Raw genomic sequence first — 13,781 nt, 5'->3', positions numbered from 1 at the left:
TTCGAAGCCGTGATCCGAAATGAAGATCGCCCGACAAATAACCTGCTGTCTCAAAGTCATAATTGAAGATAGAGATCGCCTGCCAAATAATCTATTGGCTCGAAGCCATGGTCCGAAATTGAGATCGCTTGTCAAATAACCTGTTGGCTCGAAGCCGTGATCTGAAATGAAGATCGCCCGCCAAATAACCTGCTGGCTCGAAGCCATAATTGAAGATAGAGATCGCCTGCCAAATAATCTATTGGCTCGAAGCCATGGTCCGAAATTGAGATCGCTCGTCAAATAACCTGTTGGCTCGAAGCCGTGATCTGAAATGAAGATCGCCCGCCAAATAACCTGCTGGCTCGAAGCCATAATTGAAGATAGAGATCGCCTGCCAAATAATCTATTGGCTCGAAGCCATGGTCCGAAATTGAGATCGCTCGTCAAATAACCTCGTTGGCTCGAAGCCGTGATCTGAAATGAAGATCTCCCGCCAAATAACCTGCTGGCTCGAAGCCATAATTTAAGATAGAGATCGCCTGCCAAATAATCTATTGGCTCGAAGCCATGGTCTGAAATTGAGATCGCTCGCCAAATAACCTGTTGGCTCGCAAACTTGAGTCGGAATCAGAGATGATATCATCTAACACACGTGAACCTGTACGCCATGGGATCTTGCATCTTGTTTACCCGCCTCACTCAACATATTAGGATCGCTTCATTGGCAGCAGGTTGAGAAGAGAACGTCGCCGCCCATCATCGCGAGAATGCACCTTGGGTCTGGTCATATGCGTGTGGGATTGATGGATTTTCTAGGTCGATCGGTGGTTCCGTTGAGTGTAGTGATGTAGATTGGTTTCTGTGGAAAAACGAAGCTATGGCGTCCTCGTCCGGCCGGAAAGGATCTGATCCTCTTTTATACCTGCCCTTTAGGACTGCGTATTGCGGGGAGAGTTGCGCTTCCAGTCACGAAACTACCTCTCCGCACAGCTCGGTGGAGGCTCTCATCCAAATACATATGGCTGCCGATGATGCTTATCTAATCACCCAGTACACTCCAAAGGTTTGAATTAATCAAGCCACCGGCGAAGTTATAGACATGTACCTGCAGCTTAGAGAGAACAAGTACATGTACGTACTGGTAGATGGACCGATTCATCCTTTGATCGATCAGTAAAATACTGCCTCCTTTTGATAGTGGTTCCCACTCATAAGCATTTCCCTTAAGAGAGCTGCTACATATTTTTAAGTCATGCAAAACGTAGCTCACGTGTGTGTGCGTCTCCTCAATGTTTACCACACTATTGCTTCTATCTGAACTGAAATATTTTTGTCTTTCTCATGTATGCATATATCCTCTTTCTTTTACTTGATGAGAAATCTTGCTCATATTTTGCATACACTTGCAATTGTGATTTAAATTCATTTAATTTATAAATCCATGACAAAATATCATCAAACAAATGCCCCTCGCTAAGTAGAGTGCGAATGCATAGCAATTCGGACTCTGCTTAGCGAAACTGAGCTCGCAAAACTGGTAACCCTCCGTTAGTAAATTGATAATAGACAGAAATATCTATGTTGCATCTGATGTATTCTTTAGTCTTCATGGCTTCATGCCATATAGTAATCCAGTACTGATCAATGCATAAATATATATTGATTCCTTGACCGAATAACTTATTATGTACTGGAAGTTTTACCTTTATCTTGCTCAAAGCGATTATATGCCAGCTCATTTCGTGGGAAAATGAAATCCCGCTCAAGGCACTTGTATTGTGGGAATAAAATAAAAAAAAGAAGAAAGAAAAAGAAAAGAAAAGTCCCACCGGGCGTGCCATTTGTTTTAGCGAGATAAATATTTAAATTCATCTGCATTGGCATTTAAGGTGCGGGCGTGCCAGTATACATTTGTATACAAAGAAAATGGTTGCAAACACATAGAAATGGGAAACTTGTATTTTTATCGATTATCGACAATTTAAAGATTCCCATCTCAGATGTATTTTCTATATTTGCGCCTGAATACACATCTGACAAAGACGATTGCAGAGTTCCTGATTCCTGGAGCCTCGAAAGACTTTCCAGCTTAATTATATTCATCGACCGGCTTAGGTCTATGAAATACCTCCGATTACGATGTCATCAATACGGTCATCGTTACCAGATCTCATGTTAAATCCTCAACATGGAAAATAGAGAGGGTGGAGCACACTTGACACAAAGTTTAATGTGGAAAACCCAAATTGGGAAAAAACCACGGTGGCGCGGAGGCCAAATCCACTATTAGAATATTTGTGTACATCAAATGTTAAAATGAGCTCATGTCCGCTATGTGCCACCTGCTTGCTGGGCATACATTTATGATCATAATCTACCAATGTCATGTTTCATCTGCAAAATCTTCATACATCTCCAAAGTAAGTGGTAGGTGTTGTTGGTTGCGAACAAACCGAATCCCGTCTCGTGGGTCACGACGTGCGAATAAATTTCCTTGGCTACATAAAAGATGGTTCAAATTTAGCCATCATGAACACCCCACGTATCACTCGAAGCCTTGTGTGCCATCAAGGGTGACACATAAAACCTATAGGCACAATATCGTGATCGGGCGATGAACACCTGTCGCATATCATGTATAGCTCAAAGCCTCGTGTGCCATCACGGACGACACATACAACTTGTAGGCATAAAGTCTTGACCGGGAATAATAATTACCCGTCACATATCCTGTATGGCATGAAGCCATGTGTGCCATCAAGGGCGACACATAAAACCTGTGGGCATAAAGCCGTGATCCGGGATTATGAACACCCATCACATATCTTGTATGACTCGAAGCCTTGACCGGGAATGAAGATCAACCCGTCACAAAACCTGGCTCGAAGCCATGATTGTGGATAGAGATTGCTCGCCAAATAACCTGTTGGTTCGAAGCCGTGATCCGAAATGAAGATCGCCCGACAAATAACCTGCTGTCTCAAAGTCATAATTGAAGATAGAGATCGCCTGCCAAATAATCTATTGGCTCGAAGCCATGGTCCGAAATTGAGATCGCTCGTCAAATAACCTGTTGGCTCGAAGCCGTGATCTGAAATGAAGATCGCCCGCCAAATAACCTGCTGGCTCGAAGCCATAATTTAAGATAGAGATCGCCTGCCAAATAATCTATTGGCTCGAAGCCATGGTCTGAAATTGAGATCGCTCGCCAAATAACCTGTTGGCTCGCAAACTTGAGTCGGAATCAGAGATGATATCATCTGACACACGTGAACCTGTACGCCATGGGATCTTGCATCTTGTTTACCCGCCTCACTCAACATATTAGGATCGCTTCATTGGCAGCACGTTGAGAAGAGAACGTCGCCGCCCATCATCGCGAGAATGCACCTTGGGTCTGGTCATATGCGTGTGGGATTGATGGATTTTCTAGGTCGATCGGTTGTTCCGTTGAGTGTAGTGATGTAGATTGGTTTCTATGGAAAAACGAAGCTATGGCGTCCTCGTCCGGCCGGAAAGGATCTGATCCCTCTTTTATACCTGCCCTTTAGGACTGCGTATTGCGGGGAGAGTTGCGCTTCCAGTCACGAAACTACCTCTCCGCACATCTCGGTGGAGGCCCTCATCCAAATACATATGGCTGCCGATGATGCTTATCTAATCACCCAGTACACTCCAAAGGTTTGAATTAATCAAGCCACCGGCGAAGTTATAGACATGTACCTGCAGCTTAGAGAGAACAAGTACATGTACGTACTGGTAGATGGACCGATTCATCCTTTGATCGATCAGTAAAATACTGCCTCCTTTTGATAGTGGTTCCCACTCATAAGCATTTCCCTTAAGAGAGCTGCTACATATTTTTAAGTCATGCAAAACGTAGCTCACGTGTGTGTGCGTCTCCTCAATGTTTACCACACTATTGCTTCTATCTGAACTGAAATATTTTTGTCTTTCTCATGTACGCATATATCCTCTTTCTTTTACTTGATGAGAAATCTTGCTCATATTTTGCATACACTTGCAATTGTGATTTAAATTCATTTAATTTATAAATCCATGACAAAATATCATCAAACAAATGCCCCTCGCTAAGTAGAGTGCGAATGCATAGCAATTCGGACTCTGCTTAGCGAAACTAAGCTCGCAAAACTGGTAACCCTCCGTTAGTAAATTGATAATAGACAGAAATATCTATGTTGCATCTGATGTATTCTTTAGTCTTCATGGCTTCATGCCATATAGTAATCCAGTACTGATCAATGCATAAATATATATTGATTCCTTGACCGAATAACTTATTATGTACTGGAAGTTTTACCTTTATCTTGCTCAAAGCGATTATATGCCAGCTCATTTCGTGGGAAAATGAAATCCCGCTCAAGGCACTTGTATTGTGGGAATAAAAAAAAAGAAGAAAGAAAAAGAAAAGAAAAGTCCCACCGGGCGTGCCATTTGTTTTAGCGAGATAAATATTTAAATTCATCTGCATTGGCATTTAAGGTGCGGGCGTGCCAGTATACATTTGTATACAAAGAAAATGGTTGCAAACACATAGAAATGGGAAACTTGTATTTTTATCGATTATCGACAATTTAAAGATTCCCATCTCAGATGTATTTTCTATATTTGCGCCTGAATACACATCTGACAAAGACGATTGCAGAGTTCCTGATTCCTGGAGCCTCGAAAGACTTTCCAGTTAATTATATTCATCGACTGGCTTAGGTCTATGAAATACCTCCGATTACGATGTCATCAATACGGTCATCGTTACCAGATCTCATGTTAAATCCTCAACATGGAAAATAGAGAGGGTGGAGCACACTTGACACAAAGTTTAATGTGGAAAACCCAAATTGGGAAAAAACCACGGTGGCCCGGAGGCCAAATCCACTATTAGAATATTTGTGTACATCAAATGTTAAAATGAGCTCATGTCCGCTATGTGCCACCTGCTTGCTGGGCATACATTTATGATCATAATCTACCAATGTCATGTTTCATCTGCAAAATCTTCATACATCTCCAAAGTAAGTGGTAGGTGTTGTTGGTTGCGAACAAACCGAATCCCGTCTCGTGGGTCACGACGTGCGAATAAATTTCCTTGGCTACATAAAAGATGGTTCAAATTTAGCCATCATGAACACCCCACGTATCACTCGAAGCCTTGTGTGCCATCAAGGGTGACACATAAAACCTATAGGCACAATATCGTGATCGGGGCGATGAACACCTGTCGCATATCATGTATAGCTCAAAGCCTCGTGTGCCATCACGGACGACACATACAACTTGTAGGCATAAAGCCTTGACCGGGAATAATAATTACCCGTCACATATCCTGTATGGCATGAAGCCATGTGTGCCATCAAGGGCGACACATAAAACCTGTGGGCATAAAGCCGTGATCCGGGATTATGAACACCCATCACATATCTTGTATGACTCGAAGCCTTGACCGGGAATGAAGATCAACCCGTCACAAAACCTGGCTCGAAGCCATGATTGTGGATAGAGATCGCTCGCCAAATAACCTGTTGGTTCGAAGCCGTGATCCGAAATGAAGATCGCCCGACAAATAACCTGCTGTCTCAAAGTCATAATTGAAGATAGAGATCGCCTGCCAAATAATCTATTGGCTCGAAGCCATGGTCCGAAATTGAGATCGCTCGTCAAATAACCTGTTGGCTCGAAGCCGTGATCTGAAATGAAGATCGCCCGCCAAATAACCTGCTGGCTCGAAGCCATAATTTAAGATAGAGATCGCCTGCCAAATAATCTATTGGCTCGAAGCCATGGTCTGAAATTGAGATCGCTCGCCAAATAACCTGTTGGCTCGCAAACTTGAGTCGGAATCAGAGATGATATCATCTGACACACGTGAACCTGTACGCCATGGGATCTTGCATCTTGTTTACCCGCCTCACTCAACATATTAGGATCGCTTATTGGCAGCAGGTTGAGAAGAGAACGTCGCCGCCCATCATCGCGAGAATGCACCTTGGGTCTGGTCATATGCGTGTGGGATTGATGGATTTTCTAGGTCGATCGGTGGTTCCGTTGAGTGTAGTGATGTAGATTGGTTTCTGTGGAAAAACGAAGCTATGGCGTCCTCGTCCGGCCGGAAAGGATCTGATCCCTCTTTTATACCTGCCCTTTAGGACTGCGTATTGCGGGGAGAGTTGCGCTTCCAGTCACGAAACTACCTCTCCGCACAGCTCGGTGGAGGCCCTCATCCAAATACATATGGCTGCCGATGATGCTTATCTAATCACCCAGTACACTCCAAAGGTTTGAATTAATCAAGCCACCAGCGAAGTTATAGACATGTACCTGCAGCTTAGAGAGAACAAGTACATGTACGTACTGGTAGATGGACCGATTCATCCTTTGATCGATCAGTAAAATACTGCCTCCTTTTGATAGTGGTTCCCACTCATAAGCATTTCCCTTAAGAGAGCTGCTACATATTTTTAAGTCATGCAAAACGTAGCTCACGTGTGTGTGCGTCTCCTCAATGTTTACCACACTATTGCTTCTATCTGAACTGAAATATTTTTGTCTTTCTCATGTACGCATATATCCTCTTTCTTTTACTTGATGAGAAATCTTGCTCATATTTTGCATACACTTGCAATTGTGATTTAAATTCATTTAATTTATAAATCCATGACAAAATATCATCAAACAAATGCCCCTCGCTAAGTAGAGTGTGAATGCATAGCAATTCGGATTCTGCTTAGCGAAACTGAGCTCGCAAAACTGGTAACCCTCCGTTAGTAAATTGATAATAGACAGAAATATCTATGTTGCATCTGATGTATTCTTTAGTCTTCATGGCTTCATGCCATATAGTAATCCAGTACTGATCAATGCATAAATATATATTGATTCCTTGACCGAATAACTTATTATGTACTGGAAGTTTTACCTTTATCTTGCTCAAAGCGATTATATGCCAGCTCATTTCGTGGGAAAATGAAATCCCGCTCAAGGCACTTGTATTGTCAGCTGATCATGTATTGTCTCATGTATACCTGAACATGTTATATATAACAGCTTCACTCAGCCATAAAAATGTGCGCATATAATTTTCCCAGCGTGACTCGGCGTTAAAGCATGCACATGTAATTTTTTAGCTGAACTGTAACAACAAAGTGCTACAGCGCCACGGCGCTAAGTCCATGCTATAAGCTTGCTGGAATATTTTTCATTTTTCCAACATGTATGTTTGACAAAACCATGGCGAAGATCCATGCCATGATAAAGCTTATCGTTTAACCTTGTTGTTCATCTCAACCTGAACTTTGACGTTGTCACAACGAAAGCAATGTCCTGTAGAGTCAATCATGTTGCGACTATAATGGTGCCAGCCAATAGGACAAATTTCATCTGTAAACCCGCAGAGCCATGAGGAAAATCCATGTCGTGGTCTGATATAGAATCCATTGCGACCAGGATGGTCCCAACCAATTAGGATGATAAATGTCATATATGAACCTGTATTTTGGAAATGCTACGATGAAAATCCATGTCGTGTAGAGTCAATCCCGTTGCGATCATAATGGTGCCAGCCAATAGGACAAATCTCATATGTAAACCTGTAGAGCCATGACGAAAATTCATGTTGTGGTTTGATATAGAAAAAATTCCATTGCGGCCAGGATGGTCCCAACCAATTAGGATGATAAATGTCATATATGAACCTGTATTCTGGAAATGCCACAACGAAAATCCATGTCGTGTAGAGTCAATCCCGTTGCGACCATAATGGTGCCAGCCAATAGGACAAATCTCATATGTAAACCTGTAGAGCCATGACAAAAATCCATGTCGCGTGGTCTGATATAGAAAAAAATCATTGCGACCAGGATGGTCCTGGCCAATAAGATGATAAACCTCATATATGAACCTGTATTTTGGAAAATCCACAACGAAAATCCATGTCGTGGAGAGTCAATCCCGTTGCGACCATAATGGTGCCAGCCAATAGGATAATAAACCTCATATATGAACCTATATTTTGGGAACTCCACAACGAAAATCCATGTCAATCCCGTTGCGACCATAATGGTGCCAGCCAATAGGATGACAAATCCCATATGTAAACCTGCAAAGCCATGACAAAAAACCATGCCGTGGCCTGATTTATATAGAAAAATCCATTGCGACCAGGATGGTCCCAGCAAATAAGATGATAAATCTCATATATGAACCTGTATTTTGAAAATGCCACAACGAAAATCCATGTCATGTAGAGTCAACCCCGTTGCGACCATAACGGTGCAAACCAATAGGATAAATCTCATATGTAAACCTGTAGAGCCATGACGAAAAACCATGTCGTGGCCTGATTTATATAAAAAATCCCATTGCGACCATGATGGTGCCAGCCAATAGGATGGTAGGGTTTGATGGCTATAGTAGTATTCAATTTTAGGGTGTGGCGAAATATCATGCCACTATCCAACAATATCCTGCGACCGCTTTTTAGTGACGGTGTCATACAGGTTTCTCATACTATATATGTACCATTCTCGTATTATTGAGGTGTGCGAAAGATCATGCATCACCTCAAAGTAGTTTATCAGCTCTATTGCGATCGCTTTGCTGCTACGATGCCAACCAATAGAGTTGAAAGGTTTCACAGTTCCACATGAACCGCGTTGGCATGCTTCACTGCTCCTTAACATATCATATCATGGTGAAATATCATACCATTGCATTGTGCGGCGAAATAATACCGCTGGATTGTGTGGTGAAATATAATACCACTGTATGTGGTGAAATATCATACCACCTGCATTGTGCAGCAAAATATCATGCCGATGCATTGTGGTGAAATATCATACCATTGTTCTGAAATATCCTACGACCATCTTTTAGTGATAGTGCCAGCCAGATTCTCGCACTATATATGTGAAATTCGCTTACTATCGAGGTGTGCGGAAGATCATGCCTCACCTCAAAGTAATTTTATCGACTCTAGTGCAATCGCCTTGCTGCTGCGATGACACCAATTAATGGAGTTGAAAGGTTTCACGGTTCCACATGAACTGCCCAGGCCTGCTTCATTGCTCCTTCATGGAGTGGCAAATCAAACACCGGGATTCCAATTCCGATTTGTATTTAGTAGTTGGTGGAAACATGGAGATATTGTACCTATATTGTCGGTTGATGCTGAATATCTAATATTCTGACATACATAACCCATTCTTGAATGTATGCTCAGCATGCTAACCTTTATCTATGTTATTGTGGGGGGAACTCCCGACACATCTAATATTGGGCTTTCATGTTGCCCCTTGTTCAAGGACTTGCTCCCTCTTTGGAGAAGAAATATTAACTCAACTTGAATGTGTCATTTCAACTAGATACCACATTGGAAGCTATTTTGCCCCTTTTGCAAGTTTTGTATCGGCTCGAATTCTTAAGATATACCTGTCATACTCCGTGAGAAAGTGGTGGTAATATGCTGAGAAGCTACATGTGCCAGATCATGATTAATCATGCCAGCTAAATCTGCAAATTCAGTGTAGTGACATGGCTATTGTCACTTTTGACACCCAGTAAGACTCTTTAAATATTACTTGGCACAACATTAACCTTGAGGAGTATTGTTGGAAATTCTGAGTACGACATGGCATATTGGATAGACATATATATGCGCTAGCTATAGCTCTATACGGCCTAAAAAATGGCAGGTCTTCTGTTAATCAAGAATGTCATCTTCACAACTCGGCTAACATCTGGCCATTTTTCAATGCTTCTCCATGTTTGGTGTGTGCTTCACATTGAAGATATCTTTCAAAAATAAGTTTTGTGCTTCTGACAATAATATGGTATCTATATTCCTGGTGAGGAAATCATTACTCTCGCTTAGTGTCCCGGGTCGCTGCCCCCTGCGGGTCTTTCAAAAGCAGAAATACCTGGGGAAAAACCAAATGGCGTGCCTTGACAAGGCATCACAAGTTCGGTGGACCAATGTTGTTCGATATTGCCAAGTTAATTTCGTGCCTGTTATTATCCTCCAAATTATAGTACCTCTTGCACGTGTTTCTCCTGATAGAGGGAAGATAGCAGCTGCTCTCCTGCTCTCAATGTGGCTTGTGCCTGAGCAAGGTATGAACCTGGAGGATAAGGCTCGCATGTATATATTGCTCTGAATTTTTTACAGCCTTCCTTGCCATTCACTGTTAGGTTATTGAAATCATAATATTGCTGCATTAATCTCCTCAGGGTGTAAAAGAGAATGCTTGCATCTTTTTATTGTGAGCTTGTTCGGTACAACTGCCAAAAATACTAGAGCCTCCAAGACCTCCTTATTCATACAACCATACCAAAACTATTTTCTCTGAAGTGTGACATAAGTGATAATATATTTGCAGCTTATCATTGTGCCTTGTATAATGGACAAGCAGATCTGCCAAAATGAACCTGGATCTGAATATCTTGTAACTTATAACACCCGCATGCACTACTATCAACAGCATGAGCTTCTCCATGCATGACAACGGATTTTGGTCTGCACATGCGTTGTCTGAACGCACTATCTGACCTCAATAGTTTAAATAAATCAGAGGATCTTCTCCACGAACTTGATTATCTTCTATAAAAGGAACACCTCTGAGTCTGTGGATTTTACAGAGAGATTTATGCAATTCAAGAACATAGGCTGAATGTAACTTCCAGACAATACTAAGCCATGTAAATTGACCCATTTGCGCCCAAAATTTTGTAGATGCTTCCTGAATGAGCCATCTATGGCTCATAAATTTTTAGCATCTATATCACGGATCACCATGTGTAGTCCTGCCTTTGCTGTTTTACAAATTTTTGAGAGACTTTCCACATGCCACATGGACTGAAAATTTACACCACCTGGAGTAATGTCGTGGTTCGCCCGAGCAAAATTCTGAGCTGGTACGCTGCTAGCTCTATATTGTGTCTGCAATTCTGCATGGAAGGAGCAGCTCTGTAGCGCTGATGCGTGTATCTGGAGAAAAGCTGACCCTGGCCGTGTAGCGTTTGGTTCATTATATGATTTCTCGTAAAAACTCCAGATACTTTCCTACGCCCTGCCCCTGGTCATAACTCACCAAGAGGCACCAATTTTAAGCTGAATTCCAGAGCATGATCCGATAAGAGCAAACCACCATGGACATTTGTCACATGCCATTGGATTGTCAATAAGTTGGGTTGTTGTTCATGTCAAAGGCTGGCTGCAGGATTGTGGATGAGCTTCACAATTGGAGTACATGACCAATGCCACATGTATTTGCAAGTAAAATTTTGCAACATTGATGGCCGCTCCAATATAATTTTGAGCTGCTAGTGCTGGCGAGACTGATTATGAAGTGGCTCATTGTTGACCGAATAAATTGGCAGACGCCTGAGTACAACAAATTCAAGCTTTCTCACAGCTGCCTCATCAGTACTTAGCACTCAGTCATATACTATTGCCGATTGCACTCACTTTGCGAATGCAGCGAGCATCCTAGCTGGCTAAGGTTTGACACAAGATGACTAAATAATTCTTCTTCCATTTTATACATTTCAGTCGAGCTTCTCTTCGCTGATGCAGGTAAACACTGATCCCGACATAACAAGTAAATCTGGCCAATGTTATTTTAAACATTCATTAGACAGACTGCCTCTTGAGGTGTAATTCGTGCCACAAAGACCTTCTAGCACCGTTTCCAGGACATTAGCACATGGCCACATCACCAATGTAAATTGTAGCTTGAGAACATATAAGGTGCTATGGACGACCACTGAAGCGCAACGAAGATGGGAGGAGAATCATGTCCCACCGGGCGTGCCATTTGTTTTAGCGAGATAAATATTTAAATTCATCTGCATTGGCATTTAAGGTGCGGGCGTGCCAGTATACATTTGTATACAAAGAAAATGGTTGCAAACACATAGAAATGGGAAACTTGTATTTTTATCGATTATCGACAATTTAAAGATTCCCATCTCAGATGTATTTTCTATATTTGCGCCTGAATACACATCTGACAAAGACGATTGCAGAGTTCCTGATTCCTGGAGCCTCGAAAGACTTTCCAGTTAATTATATTCATCGACTGGCTTAGGTCTATGAAATACCTCCGATTACGATGTCATCAATACGGTCATCGTTACCAGATCTCATGTTAAATCCTCAACATGGAAAATAGAGAGGGTGGAGCACACTTGACACAAAGTTTAACGTGGAAAACCCAAATTGGGAAAAAACCACGGTGGCCCGGAGGCCAAATCCACTATTAGAATATTTGTGTACATCAAATGTTAAAATGAGCTCATGTCCGCTATGTGCCACCTGCTTGCTGGGCATACATTTATGATCATAATCTACCAATGTCATGTTTCATCTGCAAAATCTTCATACATCTCCAAAGTAAGTGGTAGGTGTTGTTGGTTGCGAACAAACCGAATCCCGTCTCGTGGGTCACGACGTGCGAATAAATTTCCTTGGCTACATAAAAGATGGTTCAAATTTAGCCATCATGAACACCCCACGTATCACTCGAAGCCTTGTGTGCCATCAAGGGTGACACATAAAACCTATAGGCACAATATCGTGATCGGGGCGATGAACACCTGTCGCATATCATGTATAGCTCAAAGCCTCGTGTGCCATCACGGACGACACATACAACTTGTAGGCATAAAGCCTTGACCGGGAATAATAATTACCCGTCACATATCCTGTATGGCATGAAGCCATGTGTGCCATCAAGGACGACACATAAAACCTGTGGGCATAAAGCCGTGATCCGGGATTATGAACACCCATCACATATCTTGTATGACTCGAAGCCTTGACCGGGAATGAAGATCAACCCGTCACAAAACCTGGCTCGAAGCCATGATTGTGGATAGAGATCGCTCGCCAAATAACCTGTTGGTTCGAAGCCGTGATCCGAAATGAAGATCGCCCGACAAATAACCTGCTGTCTCAAAGTCATAATTGAAGATAGAGATCGCCTGCCAAATAATCTATTGGCTCGAAGCCATGGTCCGAAATTGAGATCGCTCGTCAAATAACCTGTTGGCTCGAAGCCGTGATCTGAAATGAAGATCGCCCGCCAAATAACCTGCTGGCTCGAAGCCATAATTGAAGATAGAGATCGCCTGCCAAATAATCTATTGGCTCGAAGCCATGGTCCGAAATTGAGATCGCTCGTCAAATAACCTGTTGGCTCGAAGCCGTGATCTGAAATGAAGATCGCCCGCCAAATAACCTGCTGGCTCGAAGCCATAATTGAAGATAGAGATCGCCTGCCAAATAATCTATTGGCTCGAAGCCATGGTCCGAAATTGAGATCGCTCGTCAAATAACCTGTTGGCTCGAAGCCGTGATCTGAAATGAAGATCTCCCGCCAAATAACCTGCTGGCTCGAAGCCATAATTTAAGATAGAGATCGCTCTGCCAAATAATCTATTGGCTCGAAGCCATGGTCTGAAATTGAGATCGCTCGCCAAATAACCTGTTGGCTCGCAAACTTGAGTCGGAATCAGAGATGATATCATCTGACACACGTGAACCTGTACGCCATGGGATCTTGCATCTTGTTTACCCGCCTCACTCAACATATTAGGATCGCTTCATTGGCAGCAGGTTGAGAAGAGAACGTCGCCGCCCATCATCGCGAGAATGCACCTTGGGTCTGGTCATATGCGTGTGGGATTGATGGATTTTCTAGGTCGATCGGTGGTTCCGTTGAGTGTAGTGATGTAGATTGGTTTCTGTGGAAAAACGAAGCTATGGCGTCCTCGTCCGGCCGGAA

Source organism: Lolium rigidum, chromosome 3 (genome assembly GCF_022539505.1).
Source record: "Lolium rigidum isolate FL_2022 chromosome 3, APGP_CSIRO_Lrig_0.1, whole genome shotgun sequence".
Lineage (NCBI taxonomy): Eukaryota > Viridiplantae > Streptophyta > Magnoliopsida > Poales > Poaceae > Lolium > Lolium rigidum.
The sequence above is the reverse complement of the archived record's forward strand: the minus strand, read 5'-3'. Positions refer to the sequence as shown.